At 56.0% G+C, this 24,472-nt stretch overlaps 8 non-coding genes and 4 pseudogenes across 8 annotated transcripts; all 12 read right to left on the reverse strand.

Moving 5' to 3' along the window:
- Window positions 1–599: 599 nt before the first annotated feature.
- On the reverse strand, window positions 600–790 carry LOC149278536 (U2 spliceosomal RNA). Its single transcript, XR_016278724.1, has one exon. It is a non-coding gene; the product is annotated as a U2 spliceosomal RNA (small nuclear RNA).
- Window positions 791–1,808: 1,018 nt separating this feature from the next.
- LOC149278537 (U2 spliceosomal RNA) lies at window positions 1,809–1,999 on the reverse strand. The gene has a single exon (XR_016278727.1). It is a non-coding gene; the product is annotated as a U2 spliceosomal RNA (small nuclear RNA).
- Window positions 2,000–3,017: 1,018 nt separating this feature from the next.
- On the reverse strand, window positions 3,018–3,208 carry LOC149278538 (U2 spliceosomal RNA). The gene has a single exon (XR_016278729.1). It is a non-coding gene; the product is annotated as a U2 spliceosomal RNA (small nuclear RNA).
- A 1,018-nt stretch (window positions 3,209–4,226) lies between these two features.
- LOC149278539 (U2 spliceosomal RNA) lies at window positions 4,227–4,417 on the reverse strand. Its single transcript, XR_016278731.1, has one exon. It is a non-coding gene; the product is annotated as a U2 spliceosomal RNA (small nuclear RNA).
- A 1,018-nt stretch (window positions 4,418–5,435) lies between these two features.
- Window positions 5,436–5,644, reverse strand: LOC149278540 (U2 spliceosomal RNA; annotated as a pseudogene).
- Window positions 5,645–11,923: 6,279 nt separating this feature from the next.
- On the reverse strand, window positions 11,924–12,114 carry LOC149278541 (U2 spliceosomal RNA). Its single transcript, XR_016278732.1, has one exon. It is a non-coding gene; the product is annotated as a U2 spliceosomal RNA (small nuclear RNA).
- A 1,018-nt stretch (window positions 12,115–13,132) lies between these two features.
- Window positions 13,133–13,323, reverse strand: LOC149278542 (U2 spliceosomal RNA). The gene has a single exon (XR_016278733.1). It is a non-coding gene; the product is annotated as a U2 spliceosomal RNA (small nuclear RNA).
- A 1,136-nt stretch (window positions 13,324–14,459) lies between these two features.
- Window positions 14,460–14,650, reverse strand: LOC149278543 (U2 spliceosomal RNA). The gene has a single exon (XR_016278734.1). It is a non-coding gene; the product is annotated as a U2 spliceosomal RNA (small nuclear RNA).
- Window positions 14,651–15,791: 1,141 nt separating this feature from the next.
- On the reverse strand, window positions 15,792–15,982 carry LOC149278544 (U2 spliceosomal RNA). The gene has a single exon (XR_016278735.1). It is a non-coding gene; the product is annotated as a U2 spliceosomal RNA (small nuclear RNA).
- Window positions 15,983–17,103: 1,121 nt separating this feature from the next.
- On the reverse strand, window positions 17,104–17,328 carry LOC149278545 (U2 spliceosomal RNA; annotated as a pseudogene).
- A 5,294-nt stretch (window positions 17,329–22,622) lies between these two features.
- LOC149278546 (U2 spliceosomal RNA) lies at window positions 22,623–22,754 on the reverse strand (annotated as a pseudogene).
- A 1,076-nt stretch (window positions 22,755–23,830) lies between these two features.
- On the reverse strand, window positions 23,831–24,002 carry LOC149278547 (U2 spliceosomal RNA; annotated as a pseudogene).
- Window positions 24,003–24,472: the final 470 nt, after the last annotated feature.

A 24,472-nucleotide genomic window follows, 5' to 3' on the forward strand; every position in this document is an offset into this window, starting at 1 on the left:
CGTAGCAGTCCTTACTCTAATCTCATCTCCTCTCATCTCATCTAATCCTCTTAACCGCTACTGCTGCTGCTGGGACAAACACTCGCTCACTCTCTCTCGTCCTCGCCCTCGTCAGCCACCATCAGAGGGAGACACAAACCAAGGCATGCAAAAGAACCACAGGAGCCAGGCAGCAGCTGCAGCCGCTGCAGCACAACCGTCAGCTGGCCACGCTAACCTTCAAGCAACCAAACACACTAGCGCTTTAATCCTTCAATGCACCCTCAACCGGCATGGGCCTTCATGACCAAGGCCACACACACACACACACACACACACACACACACACAGTTACATTACGTTCCGACGGACATTACCGCAGCACACTTCAGTGACGTGACGTGTCGCGACCAAGAGGCACGCACGCACTCACTGGCCTGCAACAGCGACGAGCTGGGAGGAAAGAAAGGAAGGAAGGAAGCAACCGACCCACCGGCCGACCGACCCTGGACTGCTGCCGCTGCTCCCCGGGTCGCTCGGCCCTTCCTCGGATCGTTGCTCCGCTCGGATTTGCTTTGCTTTGCTGGGTTGGGTTGGGTTCTGCTTTTGGTCACTGATAAGAGAGGTGCACCGGTCCTGGAGGTACTGCAATACCAGGTCAATGCGTGGAGTGGACAGAGCAAGCTCTTCTTCCATCTCCCTGTTCTAAAAATCCATTTAATATATGGTCCCCAGATAGGGGACGTATCAGATATTAAACTGATAAGAACAGATACTACACTTGATCTTAGCCAAAAGGCCGAGAAGCGATAACCCGAAGAGGGCGGCGGGCCCGGCTCGGGCCCGCCACCCAGGCTCCGCACAGTCGCAGCGAGCTGCCACGCGGGCCCCGGGCCTCCCTTCCGCCCGCTGCACGCCCGCCACCCACCAACCCCCAGGGCACTCCCTCTGCGGATCCCCGCGCCGGACTGCAGCCCTGCGCCGGCAGCCACGGCTGGAAAGGACCGCCCGCACCACCCCTGCGTCCAAGCCGAGCACCACCGGCTCGCACACTCTCCCCTCTCTCCGTCTCCTGCCTGCCCGCCCGCCCGCCCTCTGTCTCGACGAGGCCCGCCGGGATCGTGGCGGCGCGGCCTGAAACATTTGCATGGCTCCGCCCCCAGGGGGGGGGGGGGCAGTTCGCACCTCCGCCTCCCGCTCAACGAGATCGGCTGCTAAGCACCTGACAGACGTAGCAGTCCTTACTCTAATCTCATCTCCTCTCATCTCATCTAATCCTCTTAACCGCTACTGCTGCTGCTGGGACAAACACTCGCTCACTCTCTCTCGTCCTCGCCCTCGTCAGCCACCATCAGAGGGAGACACAAACCAAGGCATGCAAAAGAACCACAGGAGCCAGGCAGCAGCTGCAGCCGCTGCAGCACAACCGTCAGCTGGCCACGCTAACCTTCAAGCAACCAAACACACTAGCGCTTTAATCCTTCAATGCACCCTCAACCGGCATGGGCCTTCATGACCAAGGCCACACACACACACACACACACACACACACACACACAGTTACATTACGTTCCGACGGACATTACCGCAGCACACTTCAGTGACGTGACGTGTCGCGACCAAGAGGCACGCACGCACTCACTGGCCTGCAACAGCGACGAGCTGGGAGGAAAGAAAGGAAGGAAGGAAGCAACCGACCCACCGGCCGACCGACCCTGGACTGCTGCCGCTGCTCCCCGGGTCGCTCGGCCCTTCCTCGGATCGTTGCTCCGCTCGGATTTGCTTTGCTTTGCTGGGTTGGGTTGGGTTCTGCTTTTGGTCACTGATAAGAGAGGTGCACCGGTCCTGGAGGTACTGCAATACCAGGTCAATGCGTGGAGTGGACAGAGCAAGCTCTTCTTCCATCTCCCTGTTCTAAAAATCCATTTAATATATGGTCCCCAGATAGGGGACGTATCAGATATTAAACTGATAAGAACAGATACTACACTTGATCTTAGCCAAAAGGCCGAGAAGCGATAACCCGAAGAGGGCGGCGGGCCCGGCTCGGGCCCGCCACCCAGGCTCCGCACAGTCGCAGCGAGCTGCCACGCGGGCCCCGGGCCTCCCTTCCGCCCGCTGCACGCCCGCCACCCACCAACCCCCAGGGCACTCCCTCTGCGGATCCCCGCGCCGGACTGCAGCCCTGCGCCGGCAGCCACGGCTGGAAAGGACCGCCCGCACCACCCCTGCGTCCAAGCCGAGCACCACCGGCTCGCACACTCTCCCCTCTCTCCGTCTCCTGCCTGCCCGCCCGCCCGCCCTCTGTCTCGACGAGGCCCGCCGGGATCGTGGCGGCGCGGCCTGAAACATTTGCATGGCTCCGCCCCCAGGGGGGGGGGGGGCAGTTCGCACCTCCGCCTCCCGCTCAACGAGATCGGCTGCTAAGCACCTGACAGACGTAGCAGTCCTTACTCTAATCTCATCTCCTCTCATCTCATCTAATCCTCTTAACCGCTACTGCTGCTGCTGGGACAAACACTCGCTCACTCTCTCTCGTCCTCGCCCTCGTCAGCCACCATCAGAGGGAGACACAAACCAAGGCATGCAAAAGAACCACAGGAGCCAGGCAGCAGCTGCAGCCGCTGCAGCACAACCGTCAGCTGGCCACGCTAACCTTCAAGCAACCAAACACACTAGCGCTTTAATCCTTCAATGCACCCTCAACCGGCATGGGCCTTCATGACCAAGGCCACACACACACACACACACACACACACACACACACAGTTACATTACGTTCCGACGGACATTACCGCAGCACACTTCAGTGACGTGACGTGTCGCGACCAAGAGGCACGCACGCACTCACTGGCCTGCAACAGCGACGAGCTGGGAGGAAAGAAAGGAAGGAAGGAAGCAACCGACCCACCGGCCGACCGACCCTGGACTGCTGCCGCTGCTCCCCGGGTCGCTCGGCCCTTCCTCGGATCGTTGCTCCGCTCGGATTTGCTTTGCTTTGCTGGGTTGGGTTGGGTTCTGCTTTTGGTCACTGATAAGAGAGGTGCACCGGTCCTGGAGGTACTGCAATACCAGGTCAATGCGTGGAGTGGACAGAGCAAGCTCTTCTTCCATCTCCCTGTTCTAAAAATCCATTTAATATATGGTCCCCAGATAGGGGACGTATCAGATATTAAACTGATAAGAACAGATACTACACTTGATCTTAGCCAAAAGGCCGAGAAGCGATAACCCGAAGAGGGCGGCGGGCCCGGCTCGGGCCCGCCACCCAGGCTCCGCACAGTCGCAGCGAGCTGCCACGCGGGCCCCGGGCCTCCCTTCCGCCCGCTGCACGCCCGCCACCCACCAACCCCCAGGGCACTCCCTCTGCGGATCCCCGCGCCGGACTGCAGCCCTGCGCCGGCAGCCACGGCTGGAAAGGACCGCCCGCACCACCCCTGCGTCCAAGCCGAGCACCACCGGCTCGCACACTCTCCCCTCTCTCCGTCTCCTGCCTGCCCGCCCGCCCGCCCTCTGTCTCGACGAGGCCCGCCGGGATCGTGGCGGCGCGGCCTGAAACATTTGCATGGCTCCGCCCCCAGGGGGGGGGGGGGCAGTTCGCACCTCCGCCTCCCGCTCAACGAGATCGGCTGCTAAGCACCTGACAGACGTAGCAGTCCTTACTCTAATCTCATCTCCTCTCATCTCATCTAATCCTCTTAACCGCTACTGCTGCTGCTGGGACAAACACTCGCTCACTCTCTCTCGTCCTCGCCCTCGTCAGCCACCATCAGAGGGAGACACAAACCAAGGCATGCAAAAGAACCACAGGAGCCAGGCAGCAGCTGCAGCCGCTGCAGCACAACCGTCAGCTGGCCACGCTAACCTTCAAGCAACCAAACACACTAGCGCTTTAATCCTTCAATGCACCCTCAACCGGCATGGGCCTTCATGACCAAGGCCACACACACACACACACACACACACACACACACACAGTTACATTACGTTCCGACGGACATTACCGCAGCACACTTCAGTGACGTGACGTGTCGCGACCAAGAGGCACGCACGCACTCACTGGCCTGCAACAGCGACGAGCTGGGAGGAAAGAAAGGAAGGAAGGAAGCAACCGACCCACCGGCCGACCGACCCTGGACTGCTGCCGCTGCTCCCCGGGTCGCTCGGCCCTTCCTCGGATCGTTGCTCCGCTCGGATTTGCTTTGCTTTGCTGGGTTGGGTTGGGTTCTGCTTTTGGTCACTGATAAGAGAGGTGCACCGGTCCTGGAGGTACTGCAATACCAGGTCAATGCGTGGAGTGGACAGAGCAAGCTCTTCTTCCATCTCCCTGTTCTAAAAATCCATTTAATATATGGTCCCCAGATAGGGGACGTATCAGATATTAAACTGATAAGAACAGATACTACACTTGATCTTAGCCAAAAGGCCGAGAAGCGATAACCCGAAGAGGGCGGCGGGCCCGGCTCGGGCCCGCCACCCAGGCTCCGCACAGTCGCAGCGAGCTGCCACGCGGGCCCCGGGCCTCCCTTCCGCCCGCTGCACGCCCGCCACCCACCAACCCCCAGGGCACTCCCTCTGCGGATCCCCGCGCCGGACTGCAGCCCTGCGCCGGCAGCCACGGCTGGAAAGGACCGCCCGCACCACCCCTGCGTCCAAGCCGAGCACCACCGGCTCGCACACTCTCCCCTCTCTCCGTCTCCTGCCTGCCCGCCCGCCCGCCCTCTGTCTCGACGAGGCCCGCCGGGATCGTGGCGGCGCGGCCTGAAACATTTGCATGGCTCCGCCCCCAGGGGGGGGGGGGGCAGTTCGCACCTCCGCCTCCCGCTCAACGAGATCGGCTGCTAAGCACCTGACAGACGTAGCAGTCCTTACTCTAATCTCATCTCCTCTCATCTCATCTAATCCTCTTAACCGCTACTGCTGCTGCTGGGACAAACACTCGCTCACTCTCTCTCGTCCTCGCCCTCGTCAGCCACCATCAGAGGGAGACACAAACCAAGGCATGCAAAAGAACCACAGGAGCCAGGCAGCAGCTGCAGCCGCTGCAGCACAACCGTCAGCTGGCCACGCTAACCTTCAAGCAACCAAACACACTAGCGCTTTAATCCTTCAATGCACCCTCAACCGGCATGGGCCTTCATGACCAAGGCCACACACACACACACACACACACACACACACACACAGTTACATTACGTTCCGACGGACATTACCGCAGCACACTTCAGTGACGTGACGTGTCGCGACCAAGAGGCACGCACGCACTCACTGGCCTGCAACAGCGACGAGCTGGGAGGAAAGAAAGGAAGGAAGGAAGCAACCGACCCACCGGCCGACCGACCCTGGACTGCTGCCGCTGCTCCCCGGGTCGCTCGGCCCTTCCTCGGATCGTTGCTCCGCTCGGATTTGCTTTGCTTTGCTGGGTTGGGTTGGGTTCTGCTTTTGGTCACTGATAAGAGAGGTGCACCGGTCCTGGAGGTACTGCAATACCAGGTCAATGCGTGGAGTGGACAGAGCAAGCTCTTCTTCCATCTCCCTGTTCTAAAAATCCATTTAATATATGGTCCCCAGATAGGGGACGTATCAGATATTAAACTGATAAGAACAGATTTTTTTTTTTTTTTTTTTTTATACCACTCAGTCATATCGCACATCCTCAAGATGACACTCCGGACGGCATTACATATAACATCCTCATGGCATATTTTCTCTTTATAATCCCACACCACTTAGTGAAACCTAAAAACCCTATATACATATATACAAAAAAAGCTCCTCAAAGACTACCTCCCAACCTCCACAAACCATCCAACCCCCAACCACACGGTTGGTTTTTTTTTTTTTTTTTTTTTTTTTTTTTTTTTTTTTTTTTTTTTTTTTTTTTTTTTTTTTTTTTTTGGTTTTTTTTTAAATACAATTTTTAATACATATATACAAAACGCTCCTCAAAGACTACCTCCCAACCTCCACAAACCATCCAAACCCCCAACCCCCCTCAAACCCTATCCCAGTCTTTCCATTTCTTTGTTTTCCACACACCCTCGGCATCTTCCTCCCCCCACCTTCTCACATCCCTCAAAAAATACACATACATCCGTCCTCGAATCATCCTCACACAACCATCCACCTCCACCATATCCTTTTTAAAGACTAACAAGTTCCTCACATCCCACAAAGATTCCTTAACACAACTTATCAGCATCCAGAACAACCTCCTCCTCCTCTTATCTAAATCACATAACCCAAAAAACACAGCCTCAAAACCCACCCCATCCAATCCCACTAATTCTTTAACCAACCGCCCCATCCTTTCCCAAATTTGTACAGCATACTCACAACTCCAGAACACATGTATCACATTCTCCACTCTACCACACCCCTCCCTGGGGCAACACTCAGAAACACACAACTTCCTAACCCTCTGAAACTCTCTAGTTGGCAAACACCCATGCACCGCCATCCAACCCACATCTCTCTGTCTATTAACCAATTCTCGCTCAGACAACATCTTCCAAACCTGCTTACTTTGACCTTCATTCAAACCACCCAAACCTACTACTTCCTCCCGATCCCTAATCATATTCAATACACACCTTTTCTCTTCCCACATAGACACAGTCACATTCTGCAACTCATATCTTCTAATACCAATCTCAACCCTTTCATAAAACCAAGGCACCTTAAAACACACAGGCTTCTTACGATCAAGTTCATACAAACCATACTTCCTCAACAAACCACCCGCAGCATACCTCAACATGCAACCCACCATTGAATCCTTCTTACTCACCTTCACACACACCCGTATATATTGCACCAACAAAAACCGCTCAACATCTGGCATGTCCATACCCCCATTCTCCGTCTTCAACATCACTTTCTGCCTTCTCAATCGCTCCATCCTAGAATTCCAAAAAAATAAAAATAAACTTCTCACCAATTTCCTAATTACTCTCACACTTACTGGAAAAACCACATTCAAGTACAACAACAAAGGAACAATCACCACCTTCACAATCAACACCCTTCCAGAAAAAGACAAAGTCCTAGACGACCAAAACCCTATCTTCTGTTTCACTTTCCCAACCACCTTCTCCCAGCTATCACATCCATTCAACTTATTATCAAATTTCACCCCCAACACCTCGATCGCTTCACTCTTAACAGGCCATCCACACAACCCCAACTCCCGCCACTCACCAAAAGCCTTACAAGCACATTTATCCCAATTCACCCGGAAACCACTCCCCATACAAAATCCCTCCACTAACAGCTTCACCCTCCTTAACCCAGCTTGCGTTCTACATACTACCGTCACATCGTCCATATAACCTAACACTTTCAAACTCCTACCCCCACTTCCCGGTACTTCTACACCTCTCACCACCTTATCACACCTAATCATCCTTAACAAAGGTTCAATCACGCATATAAACAAAATCGGCGACAACGGACACCCTTGTCTCACCCCAGACATTATACCAAAACTCTCAGTCAAACAACCATTCACCATTACTCTACTACTAATTCCTTCATATAACATTTTCAACCACTTCACCATCCCCCCCGGTATCCCCAACCTCTTTAAAACCCCAAACAAAAATCCATGCGCTACTCTATCATACGCCTTCTCAAAATCAATAGTTGCCACCGCCACTTCCAACTTCCTATCCATGCAATACCACAACACATCACGCAACACAACCAAACTATCCCCAATCTGTCTACCCGGCACAGCACACACTTGCTCTTCCCCAACCAAATTATGCACAATCAACCTTAACCGATTTGCCAACACTTTCGCTAACACCTTATAGTCCACATTCAACAATGTGATTGGCCTCCAATTCTTCAAATCTTTTTTATCTCCTTTCTTAAATAACAGCACAATCACACCCTCTTTCATAGAATCAATCAACTCATTCTTACGCAAAACCTCCACACAAGCTTCAGTAAAATCATCCCCTATCAGATCCCAAAACTTACAATAAAATTCCACAGGCAACCCATCACATCCTGGCGTCTTACCTTTAGCCATGCTTTTCAGTACCTTTTCTAGCTCCTCTTTCGTCACATCTTTCACCAAATCCTCTGCATCCACACTATCCACTACCGCTTCCACACCCTCCAAAATCTCCCTTTCCACCCTCCAATCTCTTGTTTTCTCAACATACAAATCCCTATAGAACTCTAATACAACATCCAAAACCCCTACTCCTTCCACAGCTACTCCATCCTTATTCAACACACTCTCCATCAGACTCTTACCACCAAACACTTTCTTGAAAAAAAACCTCGTACACTTCTCATCTTCCTCTAACACTTTCACCCTAGCTCGAAACATTATCTTCTTACCTTTCTTTTCCATATACTGACTCACCTGCTGCCTTGCCTCAATCAAATCATTCTTCACATCCAACCCAAGCACCCTCAATTTCCTCAAATACTCCAAACGTTTCTGCCACATCATCAATTCTTTCCTTTCATTCCTAGCTCTAACTTTCCCTATTCTCACAAAAAACATCCGCACTTGCACCTTAACAAACTCCCACCACCTACTGATTGACATAAAACACCGTTTCTTTCTCCGCAGCCCCAGGAAGAATCTTTCAAAACACTTCACCACCCATCCATCATCCATCAAAGACACATTCAACTTCCATTGACCACGACCCATTATAACTTCCTCTACAAACTCCACTGTACATAACACACAAACATGATCCGTAAAAGGCAAACGCACACCTATCATCTCCCTCCCCCTCATATTTTTAGAAAAGAAAATAAAATCAATCCTGGAACACACACTCCCATCCTCACTAAAGAAAGAAAAAAACTTCTCTGACGATTTATGTAACATAACTGAATCTAACAATCCAAAATCTTCCACCATCTGCCCCAACTCCCTACTAGACCCATCCAAATTTGCACCTTTCCTCCCACCCACTCTATCCTCATTCTTAAGCACACAATTAAAGTCACCCACCAAAAACACACACTCTCTCCCTGGTAACCATAATTTCACGTGCTGCAATAGCGTTATCCTTTCTTTCCTATCTACAGGAGCATACACATTAATTAATTTGAACCCAACCCCCCCATATCTAAAGAAAACCACTAACGCCCTCCCATATTCTATTTCCACCACCCTAACCACCTGAAAATCAAAACTACGAAACAACACCGCCACCCCACAATTCCGCCTAACCCCAAACGAAAAAACAGAAGGACCCAAAGTCCAAGGCTGACTCTGCAATGGTCCTGCCAAATTACATTCTTGCAGACAAAAAATATCTGCTCTTTGCCCCTTAAGAGCCTCAAAGACCACTACACGCCGTGCAGCACCCTTAATGCTTCTTACATTGAGGGATGCAATACAAAGAGACCTCATAATTTAATACTCATCAGCACTCTTCATACTACACCCCTCATGTCCCCGATCGAAACTTTTTAGTCAAAGTCTCCTCCACAACCTCGGAATAACTCCTCATAGGATCTGCCACTCTTCGGCTGAAAACACCTCCTGGATCTTCAGAACATACAGAGAGCGGAGAACAGCTTCCTTCGCTTTCTGATAACACATCTAACCGGGGGGAATCCGGTGAGGACCCACTCTCACACTCCCGAACTCTTTTCTCAGCACTACAACCCTCTCCTGCATCTATCATCACGTCTTCTACAAACCTGACTCCCGCCTGCCCTGGTTCCTGCTCCAAACCACCAATATCTGGCAGATCTGCACCGATAAGCAGAGGATCCTTAATTATCTCCAACAGGGGATCTTCCTGTTGAGGCGTAATTTCCATCTCTGGATCCACAACGGCACTTTGTACCGGACTCACAGCCACATCTTCAATTACTCGCTCCGACGCCACAGAAACCGCAGGCCGATCTTCCGGCGGCGGTTTGACAGACGCTCCAGATGCAAGAGAAAATTGCTCCACCAACCGATCCACATGCGCAGACCGCTCAGCCTCTATCCTCCTCTCCTCCTCCTCCTGCCTTTCTGCAGCTTTCTTCCGCTGCTCTCTCAACACGGGACATGACCACGCCCCATGCCCCACATCTCCACAGAGATCACATTTCCTGGGGTTTGGACACTCAAAGGCCATATGTCCCTTCTGCCTGCAATTACGGCAAACCTTCTGGTCTTCGACGCAGTGCTCACTAGTGTGCCCGAACTTAAAGCACTTCCTACAAAAGGTAGGACAGTTGGGATAAAAAAGATATCCCTGATTCCCCCCGATAGAGAAGTTCTGCGGTGGATGCATCATCCCTCCATATCCCTTCTCGTCGGGTTTTAAGGTAACCCAAAACCTTCTCCTACCATTATACACGCCAAAAGGATTCCGCATATACTCCGGTTCTTCCACTTTGGACGCATATTGGCTCAAAAACGCACAGATCGCATCATCTGGCACAAAGGGATTGTATATATGCACCGTAATACATACTTTCCGCACCGCAACCGAGGGACGAAAAACAATGCCACGTAACAAAACATGATCAGCATGGGTAAGACTCCGCTCCATCAAATTCCGTGCTCCCCAAACCGATTTGAAAGTAATGTCAAAGAAACCACGGAACCCAAAATCCTGAAGGCAAAAAATCTCCCCTCTTGGCATCTGCAACAGACCTTCCACGATTTTCACCTGAACTTCCTCCAGCGAAATCCTCCTCCGACGTTCTTCATCCTCAATACACATGCGCACCGTATTCGGAAAGTTCGGTATCGCCATCACGCCGATCGCTCCACGTTCCCAGTGCCAGCTCTGACGGGACCCCCTATAGCAGCACCCGGCTTAAGACCCCAATGAAGGGGCCGATGCCGGGAGGCCGAGGGCCGTACTCCGCTGACACTAGGACCTCTGGCTAAGATCTCCTGTACAAGTACACTTGATCTTAGCCAAAAGGCCGAGAAGCGATAACCCGAAGAGGGCGGCGGGCCCGGCTCGGGCCCGCCACCCAGGCTCCGCACAGTCGCAGCGAGCTGCCACGCGGGCCCCGGGCCTCCCTTCCGCCCGCTGCACGCCCGCCACCCACCAACCCCCAGGGCACTCCCTCTGCGGATCCCCGCGCCGGACTGCAGCCCTGCGCCGGCAGCCACGGCTGGAAAGGACCGCCCGCACCACCCCTGCGTCCAAGCCGAGCACCACCGGCTCGCACACTCTCCCCTCTCTCCGTCTCCTGCCTGCCCGCCCGCCCGCCCTCTGTCTCGACGAGGCCCGCCGGGATCGTGGCGGCGCGGCCTGAAACATTTGCATGGCTCCGCCCCCAGGGGGGGGGGGGGCAGTTCGCACCTCCGCCTCCCGCTCAACGAGATCGGCTGCTAAGCACCTGACAGACGTAGCAGTCCTTACTCTAATCTCATCTCCTCTCATCTCATCTAATCCTCTTAACCGCTACTGCTGCTGCTGGGACAAACACTCGCTCACTCTCTCTCGTCCTCGCCCTCGTCAGCCACCATCAGAGGGAGACACAAACCAAGGCATGCAAAAGAACCACAGGAGCCAGGCAGCAGCTGCAGCCGCTGCAGCACAACCGTCAGCTGGCCACGCTAACCTTCAAGCAACCAAACACACTAGCGCTTTAATCCTTCAATGCACCCTCAACCGGCATGGGCCTTCATGACCAAGGCCACACACACACACACACACACACACACACACACACAGTTACATTACGTTCCGACGGACATTACCGCAGCACACTTCAGTGACGTGACGTGTCGCGACCAAGAGGCACGCACGCACTCACTGGCCTGCAACAGCGACGAGCTGGGAGGAAAGAAAGGAAGGAAGGAAGCAACCGACCCACCGGCCGACCGACCCTGGACTGCTGCCGCTGCTCCCCGGGTCGCTCGGCCCTTCCTCGGATCGTTGCTCCGCTCGGATTTGCTTTGCTTTGCTGGGTTGGGTTGGGTTCTGCTTTTGGTCACTGATAAGAGAGGTGCACCGGTCCTGGAGGTACTGCAATACCAGGTCAATGCGTGGAGTGGACAGAGCAAGCTCTTCTTCCATCTCCCTGTTCTAAAAATCCATTTAATATATGGTCCCCAGATAGGGGACGTATCAGATATTAAACTGATAAGAACAGATACTACACTTGATCTTAGCCAAAAGGCCGAGAAGCGATAACCCGAAGAGGGCGGCGGGCCCGGCTCGGGCCCGCCACCCAGGCTCCGCACAGTCGCAGCGAGCTGCCACGCGGGCCCCGGGCCTCCCTTCCGCCCGCTGCACGCCCGCCACCCACCAACCCCCAGGGCACTCCCTCTGCGGATCCCCGCGCCGGACTGCAGCCCTGCGCCGGCAGCCACGGCTGGAAAGGACCGCCCGCACCACCCCTGCGTCCAAGCCGAGCACCACCGGCTCGCACACTCTCCCCTCTCTCCGTCTCCTGCCTGCCCGCCCGCCCGCCCTCTGTCTCGACGAGGCCCGCCGGGATCGTGGCGGCGCGGCCTGAAACATTTGCATGGCTCCGCCCCCAGGGGGGGGGGGGGCAGTTCGCACCTCCGCCTCCCGCTCAACGAGATCGGCTGCTAAGCACCTGACAGACGTAGCAGTCCTTACTCTAATCTCATCTCCTCTCATCTCATCTAATCCTCTTAACCGCTACTGCTGCTGCTGGGACAAACACTCGCTCACTCTCTCTCGTCCTCGCCCTCGTCAGCCACCATCAGAGGGAGACACAAACCAAGGCATGCAAAAGAACCACAGGAGCCAGGCAGCAGCTGCAGCCGCTGCAGCACAACCGTCAGCTGGCCACGCTAACCTTCAAGCAACCAAACACACTAGCGCTTTAATCCTTCAATGCACCCTCAACCGGCATGGGCCTTCATGACCAAGGCCACACACACACACACACACACACACACACACACACAGTTACATTACGTTCCGACGGACATTACCGCAGCACACTTCAGTGACGTGACGTGTCGCGACCAAGAGGCACGCACGCACTCACTGGCCTGCAACAGCGACGAGCTGGGAGGAAAGAAAGGAAGGAAGGAAGCAACCGACCCACCGGCCGACCGACCCTGGACTGCTGCCGCTGCTCCCCGGGTCGCTCGGCCCTTCCTCGGATCGTTGCTCCGCTCGGATTTGCTTTGCTTTGCTGGGTTGGGTTGGGTTCTGCTTTTGGTCACTGATAAGAGAGGTGCACCGGTCCTGGAGGTACTGCAATACCAGGTCAATGCGTGGAGTGGACAGAGCAAGCTCTTCTTCCATCTCCCTGTTCTAAAAATCCATTTAATATATGGTCCCCAGATAGGGGACGTATCAGATATTAAACTGATAAGAACAGATACTACACTTGATCTTAGCCAAAAGGCCGAGAAGCGATAACCCGAAGAGGGCGGCGGGCCCGGCTCGGGCCCGCCACCCAGGCTCCGCACAGTCGCAGCGAGCTGCCACGCGGGCCCCGGGCCTCCCTTCCGCCCGCTGCACGCCCGCCACCCACCAACCCCCAGGGCACTCCCTCTGCGGATCCCCGCGCCGGACTGCAGCCCTGCGCCGGCAGCCACGGCTGGAAAGGACCGCCCGCACCACCCCTGCGTCCAAGCCGAGCACCACCGGCTCGCACACTCTCCCCTCTCTCCGTCTCCTGCCTGCCCGCCCGCCCGCCCTCTGTCTCGACGAGGCCCGCCGGGATCGTGGCGGCGCGGCCTGAAACATTTGCATGGCTCCGCCCCCAGGGGGGGGGGGGGCAGTTCGCACCTCCGCCTCCCGCTCAACGAGATCGGCTGCTAAGCACCTGACAGACGTAGCAGTCCTTACTCTAATCTCATCTCCTCTCATCTCATCTAATCCTCTTAACCGCTACTGCTGCTGCTGGGACAAACACTCGCTCACTCTCTCTCGTCCTCGCCCTCGTCAGCCACCATCAGAGGGAGACACAAACCAAGGCATGCAAAAGAACCACAGGAGCCAGGCAGCAGCTGCAGCCGCTGCAGCACAACCGTCAGCTGGCCACGCTAACCTTCAAGCAACCAAACACACTAGCGCTTTAATCCTTCAATGCACCCTCAACCGGCATGGGCCTTCATGACCAAGGCCACACACACACACACACACACACACACACACACACACACACACACACACACACACACACACACACACACACAGTTACATTACGTTCCGACGGACATTACCGCAGCACGCTTCAGTGACGTGACGTGTCGCGACCAAGAGGCACGCACGCACGCACGCACGCACTCACTGGCCTGCAACAGCGACGAGCTGGGAGGAAAGAAAGGAAGGAAGGAAGCAACCGACCCACCGGCCGACCGACCCTGGACTGCTGCCGCTGCTCCCCGGGTCGCTCGGCCCTTCCTCGGATCGCTGCTCTGCTCGGTTTTGCTGTGCTGTGCTGTGCTGTGCTGTGCTGTGCTGTGCTGTGCTGTGCTGTGCTGTGCTGTGCTGTGCTGTGCTGTGCTGTGCTGTGCTGTGTCGGGTTCTGCTTTTGGTCACTGATAAGAGAGGTGCACCGGTCCTGGAGGTACTGCAATACCAGGTCAATGCGTGGAGTGGACAGAGCAAGCTCTTCTTCCATCTCCCTGTTCTAAAAATCCATTTAATATATGGTCCCCAGATAGGGGACGTATCAGATATTAAACTGATAAGAACAGATACTACACTTGATCTTAGCCAAAAGGCCGAGAAGCGATAACCCGAAGAGGGCGGCGGGCCCGGCTCGGGCCCGCCACCCAGGCTCCGCACAGTCGCAGCGAGCTGCCACGCGGGCCCCGGGCCTCCCTTCCGCCCGCTGCACGCCCGCCACCCACCAACCCCCAGGGCACTCCCTCTGCGGATCCCCGCGCCGGACTGCAGCCCTGCGCCGGCAGCCACGGCTGGAAAGGACCGCCCGCACCACCCCTGCGTCCAAGCCGAGCACCACCGGCTCGCACACTCTCCCCTCTCTCCGTCTCCTGCCTGCCCGCCCGCCCGCCCTCTGTCTCGACGAGGCCCGCCGGGATCGTGGCGGCGCGGCCTGAAACATTTGCATGGCTCCGCCCCCAGGGGGGGGGGGGGCAGTTCGCACCTCCGCCTCCCGCTCAACGAGATCGGCTGCTAAGCACCTGACAGACGTAGCAGTCCTTACTCTAATCTCATCTCCTCTCATCTCATCTAATCCTCTTAACCGCTACTGCTGCTGCTGGGACAAACACTCGCTCACTCTCTCTCGTCCTCGCCCTCGTCAGCCACCATCAGAGGGAGACACAAACCAAGGCATGCAAAAGAACCACAGGAGCCAGGCAGCAGCTGCAGCCGCTGCAGCACAACCGTCAGCTGGCCACGCTAACCTTCAAGCAACCAAACACACTAGCGCTTTAATCCTTCAATGCACCCTCAACCGGCATGGGCCTTCATGACCAAGGCCACACACACACACACACACACACACACACACACACACACACACACACACACACACACACACACACACACACACACACACACAGTTACATTACGTTCCGACGGACATTACCGCAGCACGCTTCAGTGACGTGACGTGTCGCGACCAAGAGGCACGCACGCACGCACGCACGCACTCACTGGCCTGCAACAGCGACGAGCTGGGAGGAAAGAAAGGAAGGAAGGAAGCAACCGACCCACCGGCCGACCGACCCTGGACTGCTGCCGCTGCTCCCCGGGTCGCTCGGCCCTTCCTCGGATCGCTGCTCTGCTCGGTTTTGCTGTGCTGTGCTGTGCTGTGCTGTGCTGTGCTGTGCTGTGCTGTGCTGTGCTGTGCTGTGCTGTGCTGTGCTGTGCTGTGCTGTGTCGGGTTCTGCTTTTGGTCACTGATAAGAGAGGTGCACCGGTCCTGGAGGTACTGCAATACCAGGTCAATGCGTGGAGTGGACAGAGCAAGCTCTTCTTCCATCTCCCTGTTCTAAAAATCCATTTAATATATGGTCCCCAGATAGGGGACGTATCAGATATTAAACTGATAAGAACAGATACTACACTTGATCTTAGCCAAAAGGCCGAGAAGCGATAACCCGAAGAGGGCGGCGGGCCCGGCTCGGGCCCGCCACCCAGGCTCCGCACAGTCGCAGCGAGCTGCCACGCGGGCCCCGGGCCTCCCTTCCGCCCGCTGCACGCCCGCCACCCACCAACCCCCAGGGCACTCCCTCTGCGGATCCCCGCGCCGGACTGCAGCCCTGCGCCGGCAGCCACGGCTGGAAAGGACCGCCCGCACCACCCCTGCGTCCAAGCCGAGCACCACCGGCTCGCACACTCTCCCCTCTCTCCGTCTCCTGCCTGCCCGCCCGCCCGCCCTCTGTCTCGACGAGGCCCGCCGGGATCGTGGCGGCGCGGCCTGAAACATTTGCATGGCTCCGCCCCCAGGGGGGGGGGGGGCAGTTCGCACCTCCGCCTCCCGCTCAACGAGATCGGCTGCTAAGCACCTGACAGACGTAGCAGTCCTTACTCTAATCTCATCTCCTCTCATCTCATCTAATCCTCTTAACCGCTACTGCTGCTGCTGGGACAAACACTCGCTCACTCTCTCTCGTCCTCGCCCTCGTCAGCCACCATCAGAGGGAGACACAAACCAAGGCATGCAAAAGAACCACAGGAGCCAGGCAGCAGCTGCAGCCGCTGCAGCACAACCGTCAGCTGGCCACGCTAACCTTCAAGCAACCAAACACACTAGCGCTTTAATCCTTCAATGCACCCTCAACCGGCATGGGCCTTCATGACCAAGGCCACACACACACACACACACACACACACACACACACACACACACACACACACACACACACACAGTTACATTACGTTCCGACGGACATTACCGCAGCACGCTTCAGTGACGTGACGTGTCGCGACCAAGAGGCACGCACGCACGCACGCACGCACTCACTGGCCTGCAACAGCGACGAGCTGGGAGGAAAGAAAGGAAGGAAGGAAGCAACCGACCCACCGGCCGACCGACCCTGGACTGCTGCCGCTGCTCCCCGGGTCGCTCGGCCCTTCCTCGGATCGCTGCTCTGCTCGGTTTTGCTGTGCTGTGCTGTGCTGTGCTGTGCTGTGCTGTGCTGTGCTGTGCTGTGCTGTGCTGTGCTGTGCTGTGCTGTGCTGTGCTGTGTCGGGTTCTGCTTTTGGTCACTGATAAGAGAGGTGCACCGGTCCTGGAGGTACTGCAATACCAGGTCAATGCGTGGAGTGGACAGAGCAAGCTCTTCTTCCATCTCCCTGTTCTAAAAATCCATTTAATATATGGTCCCCAGATAGGGGACGTATCAGATATTAAACTGATAAGAACAGATTTTTTTTTTTTTTTTTTTTTTTTTTTTGTATTTAAGTTTATTATACAAACTGATTATGATAAAACAGACATCAACCTGTTTTAGCAGGAGTACATAAATCGGTATTATCGGTACAGGTAGACGATAAGCAGTACTGCGACGCAGCGCAGGGCAATACACGTTACAGTACGACTTCAGTTACGGAAAGCTCAGTAGAAGCAGTGTACAATTACATTTCCAGACGTGGCGCATATGGTTGGCACTTGGTGGAACATAACCTGGGGAAATGGGGGGGGGGAGGGGGCCGAGGAGAATGGGGCTAGTCTTCAGCCTCTAGACTGTCCTTGAGAGAGTAGTCTCTCAGCAGGCTGTGGATAAGCCTGCGGCAGTCACGGACTGTGACCTGCTCCCTCCTCAGCACCAGGCGGTTCCTGGCAAACCATAGAGCGTCCTTTACACAGCACATGAGACGCCAAGCATCCTCAATGGCGCTCTCCGTGTGTGTTCCTGGAAAAAGTCCGTAAAGTACCGAATGGTAAGACAGGTACTTTCTCTCGATAGAGTCCTTGAGATCCAGCTCCAGGGCTCTGAACAAAGCCTGTGCAAACGGGCACCGCCAGAACAAGTGAAGAGAAGTCTCCTCCTCCACAATGCACTGTGGGCAGTGTCTATATCTGCACAGCCCCCTGGCATGCATAAATGTCCTTAGGGGGAGGCCTCCCTGAATGGCCATCCATGCCATGTCTTTATGCCTGTTGGTTAGCCTGCTCGACGACACGTTAGCCCAGACAGTCTTGGCTGTGGCGTCGGGGAGCCCTGGGATGTTCTCCATAGTGTCTTTGGCTCTGATGAACTTGTGGATCACACGGGGTAACCACAAGTCTGGTTTAACTCCCTCCAGTTGGTGCTCCCTTACAAATTTGCCCACGTCCGAGTAGAACCAGGGCATGGTCCAATTGTAAGGGACGGAGCTGTCCCACTTTTCCCACTTGAGCTGCCTCCACAGGGGCAGCAGGAAGAAGCGAGACATGGAGTTTCCAGCAGAGCCTTTCGCTACGTCTCTGAGAGTCCTGCGCACGCAGTTGCACACAAAGAAGGTCCTCAGCATGGTAGGGATGTCAGGCACTCCTTTGCCTCCCTTGCCGGGTTCCTTGTACATCACTGCGCGCTTTACTCTGTCCATTTTGGAGCCCCAGATGAAGTGGAAAACTGCTCGGTTGATGGCTCGGTGAATGGTGACCAGCAAGGGCCAGGCCTGAGCCACGTATTGCAGCACGGGAAGAATCTCGTTGCGCAGCACCAGCACTTTCCCTTCGATGGTGAGGTCTCTGAGGCTCCACAGCCCAAATTTCTGCTTTACTTTGTTGAGTCTCTCCTCCCAGCTTTTCAGGGCCGCGCCGTCTCTGCCGAACCAGACTCCCAGGATCTTTAGGAAGTCGGTTTGGACGGGAAACGGGATCGGCTCAGAAGTCAGGTCCCACTGCCCGAACAGCATGGTCTCCGACTTCCCGCAGTTGACCTTTGCGCCTGAAGCTCGGCTGAAGTCCTCGCACGTCTGGACGAGCGCTCTCACCGACCGGCGATCCGCGCAGAAGATGGTCACGTCGTCCATGTAGAGCGAGCACTTTATCTCCTTCTTGTCTCTGCCCGGCGCGGTGATCCCTCTGATCTCTGGATTCCGTCTGATGCACTCGGCGAAGAGCTCTATACAACAGACAAAAAGAAGAGGTGAGAGAGGGCAGCCTTGCCTGACCCCAGAGAGGACTGGGAAGGGGTCAGTCTTCCAGCCGTTCACCAGCACCGAGCTGCGGATATCAAGGTACATCAGGTTAGCGTAAGAGCAGAACATCTCCCCCAGCCCAAACCTCCGCAGTACCTGACCCATAAAACCATGAGACAGTCGATCAAATGCCTTCTCTTGGTCTAGGGTGACCAGAGCGGCACGGACGTTGCGGTCCTTGATGTAGTAGATCGTGTCCCTGATGAGGGCCAGGCTGTCCGCGATCCGGCGTCCTGGGATGCCGCAGGTCTGGTCGGGGTGGACGATCTGCCCGATGACTTTCTTCAACCTGGTGGCTAGTACCTTGGCGAGGATCTTGTAGTCCACGTTCAGGAGAGAGATGGGACGCCAATTTTTCAGGTCGCATCTCTCCCCCTTCCGCTTGTACAGGACCGTGATCATTCCCTCTCTCAGCGTGGGGGGCATCCTGCCTTCCACCACCATCTCCTCGTACAGGTCGAGGAGGTCCGGGCCGATGAGGTCCCACAGCATTGTGTACAACTCGGCTGGGAGACCGTCACTGCCCGGTGTCCTGCCCTTCCTGAAGGATCTGGCGGCAGAGTGCAGCTCCTCCAGCGTCAAGGGGGCTTCCATGGCTGCGCGGCCTGCGGGATCAATGGTGTTAGTGATACCTGACAGGAACCGTTCGGCAGCCTCCGGGTCTGTGTCTTTGGGGGAGTAGAGATCTCGGTAGTAGTCGACGACCACTTTCTGGACCTCCTCCTTCCCCTGTCGTACCACACCTTCGCTGTCTCTCATTTCCGTCAGGGGCGTGTGGGCGGAGTGGAGCTTCTTGAAAAAGAAAGAGTTGCATTTCTCACCCTTCTCCAGGTTCTCCACCTTGGAACGGAAGACGATTTGCCTGGATTCCTCCTCAAAGTGCCTTTTCAGGCCCTCCTTGGTCTCCTCCAGCTCCTCGTCCACGTCCCATCCGCACTGTTGGAGGTCCAACAGGGACTGCAGCTTGCGTTGCAGCCGTCTGAATTTCCTCTTCCTCTCACACGCCTGGAGTCTTCCTTTAGCCTGAAAGAAAGAGCGCAGCTTTACTTTAGTAAACTCCCACCACTGGGTTACAGTGGGGAACAGATACTTGGTACTGACACAATCAGAATATACATTACGCAGCTCATCCACAATTTCCTGCCTCTCTAACAGGGCACAGTTCAGCTTCCAGGAGCCTGGACCGGGAGGAAACCCTTTGCCCAGGGCACACTGGAGCCGAACAGCCCTGTGGTCCGAGAAGTAGCAGGGCACCATGGAGCACTGCTGATGCTCTACCGCCCGAGAGGTGAACACAAAGTCTATCCGGGAACGCACAGAGCCATCCGGCCGGCTCCAAGAATAGTTCACGGAGCCGGTCCCGATGGAGCCCATAGCGTCCTTTAAGGATGCCTCTGTGACAATCTCTCTGAGCAGTTTCGAAGTCACGTCCAGTTTTGTTGCGTGGGTGGAGGTGCGCCCTCCTTCCTCGATCGGGCAGTTGAAGTCCCCGCCTATCACTACGGTCCTGGCGGTGGTCAGCTGGGTCCGCAGGTTCTGGAGAAGCTCCAGGCGTTGCTTCTTTTCCGGGGAGGCGTACACGGTGATGAGCCTGACAGGCTCCCCCGCCCAGGATCCGTCCACGACTAGAAGTCTGCCGCAGACCATCTCCTGGACAGCGTCCACCGTGAAGTTGGCTCCTCGGATCAGGATAGCAACTCCCGCCGACTTGCAGCCGTTCCCGCCGGACCAGAAGGACGGGCCGTGAGACCATTCCCTGCATAGATGGCGATACGAACGAGAGAAAGGTAAAGCGCATTCCTGCAACATATATACATCACACTGCTGAGAAGAAAGGAAGGTTAGTAAACCGCGCCTCCGGAACTGGTCCTTCATGCTCCTTACATTAATGGAGAAAATAGAAATTGACGCCATTAGTTGGGAGAAAAAAAGAAGGTCAGCTCAAACAGAGGCACTAGTTACCACCTCCTCCCCCTGGTGGGGGAGGATCTTCCCCGCCGTGGTCGATGGGGTTCATGGGGGTCCAGGCGGCCTCGTCTAGCATCTGTTCCAGGAGGGAGACCTGGTTGTCGATGTCCAGCTGGTTGAGGATCAGAGCCTCGGTCTCGGTGGCTGGCTCATCCGACGGGGTCAGGTCCTGGACCATCTTTTCCAGCGTGTCTTCGTCGTCATTTGCGGGCTCGGGGGGAGAGGGGACGGTGGGGGCTGGTGGTGGCGCCCTCTTCTGGACAGAGCTCCTGGTGGGGCTCGTCTCAGTCTCGCTGTCCTCGTCCTCCTCCTCCTCCTTCTTGCCGCTATGTTTGCGTTTTCTGGCTCCGGCTCCTTTTGGCGGCATCTCCAGGGGGTTGTCTGCAGCGGAAACAAGAGGGGGGAAAGGGTCGGGGTCGGGGTCTGCAGCAGCTGGGGGAGGGGTTAGAGCTGCTGCAGAGAGGGGGAGGAGGGGGGGGAGGGTGAAGGTGGTGAAGCAGGGAGGGTTGGAGGCAGCACAGGGGAGGGATGGCGCTGCCTCTGGGGGGGGAGGGGGAGCCTTGACAGCGGGCAGGGCCACGACAGTCTTGGCAGGGAGGGGAGCTGCTTTCTTACCTTTCCTGGGTGCCGCTTTCGGGGTTTCCGGAGGGGGTGTCTGCGGTGCCGTCGCCTTGGCTGGAGCCTTGGTCGGGGCCGATGAGGGGACCTTGGCCGGGGCCTTGGCTGTTGCTACCGCTGCGTATGACCTTGATCTTTTGGGGCAATCCTTGTAGATGTGCTCAGGATCGCCGCACAGGTTACAGGTCTTCTTTCGTGGACAGTCTTTGGTCTCGTGCCCCACCACCCTGCAGTGCCTGCAGGATTTCTGTTGGCATTCCTCCGCCTTGTGACCCAGTTGACCGCATCGTCTGCAGGTTGTGGGTTGACCAGGGTAGAAAAGCATGCCTGTAGAATTACCTAGGGCGAAGCTCTGCGGCAGGTGTTGGAGCCCGTCCGGCGAGGTGGAGTCTGCCTTCAGACGGATCACGAGGGACCATCTTCCTGTCCAGAAGCCGTACTGGTTGAGGATCTTGGTCGGTTCTTTTACGATGTGGCAGTATCTTCCCAGAAAAGTTGCCACGTCTTTTCCTGGGGTGTGGGGGTTCCGCATCGAGACCGTCACGGGCCTCTCCTCCCTGTGGATGGGGCTGTTTCCGTAGAAACGGGAGAGGACCTGGTCCGGTTTCGCCGCCCTGAAGGCCTCCCAGAACCTTTTGCAGACCGCCGCCGAGATGAACGTTACGTAGAACATTCCCTTCAAAAACGACTGGACGCTCAGGGTCTCTGCTGGGCTGAAGCCTGCTCCTTCGTGCACCACCTTCTTGCTGAAGGTGTCTGCATCCAGGTCGGGGGTGCGGCCCTCCACTTCCTTCAGCTTCAGGACCACCGTCTGCCTCATCCAGTTCTCCAGGGGAGGTGGGCTTCCTGGGGTCGCAGCAGGCTGGGCTCGGCTTCCGGTGATCTGGCTGGGTCGTTCGGCTTCGGAGGTCTGGGTCGCCATTCTCGCTCCTCGTCGGCTCTGGCCCAGAAAGTGTGGAAACCTGAAAAAGATAAGTATCTGTTCTGACAAGAACAGCAGTGATTGTTCTGGCAAGAACAGTTGTGTGTTCTGATAAGAACAGTTTTGTGTTCTGGCAAGAACAGTTGTGTGTTCTGACAAGAACAGTATACTTGATCTTAGCCAAAAGGCCGAGACTACACTTGATCTTAGCCAAAAGGCCGAGAAGCGATAACCCGAAGAGGGCGGCGGGCCCGGCTCGGGCCCGCCACCCAGGCTCCGCACAGTCGCAGCGAGCTGCCACGCGGGCCCCGGGCCTCCCTTCCGCCCGCTGCACGCCCGCCACCCACCAACCCCCAGGGCACTCCCTCTGCGGATCCCCGCGCCGGACTGCAGCCCTGCGCCGGCAGCCACGGCTGGAAAGGACCGCCCGCACCACCCCTGCGTCCAAGCCGAGCACCACCGGCTCGCACACTCTCCCCTCTCTCCGTCTCCTGCCTGCCCGCCCGCCCGCCCTCTGTCTCGACGAGGCCCGCCGGGATCGTGGCGGCGCGGCCTGAAACATTTGCATGGCTCCGCCCCCAGGGGGGGGGGGGGCAGTTCGCACCTCCGCCTCCCGCTCAACGAGATCGGCTGCTAAGCACCTGACAGACGTAGCAGTCCTTACTCTAATCTCATCTCCTCTCATCTCATCTAATCCTCTTAACCGCTACTGCTGCTGCTGGGACAAACACTCGCTCACTCTCTCTCGTCCTCGCCCTCGTCAGCCACCATCAGAGGGAGACACAAACCAAGGCATGCAAAAGAACCACAGGAGCCAGGCAGCAGCTGCAGCCGCTGCAGCACAACCGTCAGCTGGCCACGCTAACCTTCAAGCAACCAAACACACTAGCGCTTTAATCCTTCAATGCACCCTCAACCGGCATGGGCCTTCATGACCAAGGCCACACACACACACACACACACACACACACACACACACACACACACACACACACACACACACACACACACACACACACACACAGTTACATTACGTTCCGACGGACATTACCGCAGCACGCTTCAGTGACGTGACGTGTCGCGACCAAGAGGCACGCACGCACGCACGCACGCACTCACTGGCCTGCAACAGCGACGAGCTGGGAGGAAAGAAAGGAAGGAAGGAAGCAACCGACCCACCGGCCGACCGACCCTGGACTGCTGCCGCTGCTCCCCGGGTCGCTCGGCCCTTCCTCGGATCGTTGCTCCGCTCGGATTTGCTTTGCTTTGCTGGGTTGGGTTGGGTTCTGCTTTTGGTCACTGATAAGAGAGGTGCACCGGTCCTGGAGGTACTGCAATACCAGGTCAATGCGTGGAGTGGACAGAGCAAGCTCTTCTTCCATCTCCCTGTTCTAAAAATCCATTTAATATATGGTCCCCAGATAGGGGACGTATCAGATATTAAACTGATAAGAACAGATTTTTTTTTTTTTTTTTTTTTTTTTTTTTTTTTTTTTTTTTTTTTTTTTAAGCCCGAGGTGCGTGCTCCTTTGGGTGCTGCTTTCCGTGCTCCTAAGAGGCAGCGGAAGCCATATACGAAACTGGGTCCCCACAAGGGGAACCCAGACAAATTCCTCCCCCCCCCCATGGGAGGGTCGGATCTTAGGACTCTCCCCGAAGGGTGAGACCCCATCGCCATGGGGCACTCCCATCGGGAAGTAGCCCCCTTGGCTTCACTACCGAAAGATAGTGTCCGAAAACAAAAGTGCCAAATCGAAAAACCAAATCGTGAACGTGGCCTCGCTTAAAGGTTTGGTGACCGTGAAAATCCAATCGAAATTAATGGGCACACGTGCTTAAACACATTGTGATAAATAAATAAATAATTTAGGGGCGGGCCATGACTGACCCAGCCAGGTTCAAAAATAAATTCCACTCCATGCCCTGATGGTGCAATGGAGGGAGTGTG

The sequence above is a fragment of the Sceloporus occidentalis genome, unplaced genomic scaffold (genome assembly GCF_023333645.1).
Source record: "Sceloporus occidentalis isolate IW3139 unplaced genomic scaffold, rSceOcc1.0.p SCAF_188, whole genome shotgun sequence".
Taxonomy (NCBI): Eukaryota; Metazoa; Chordata; class Lepidosauria; order Squamata; family Phrynosomatidae; genus Sceloporus; species Sceloporus occidentalis.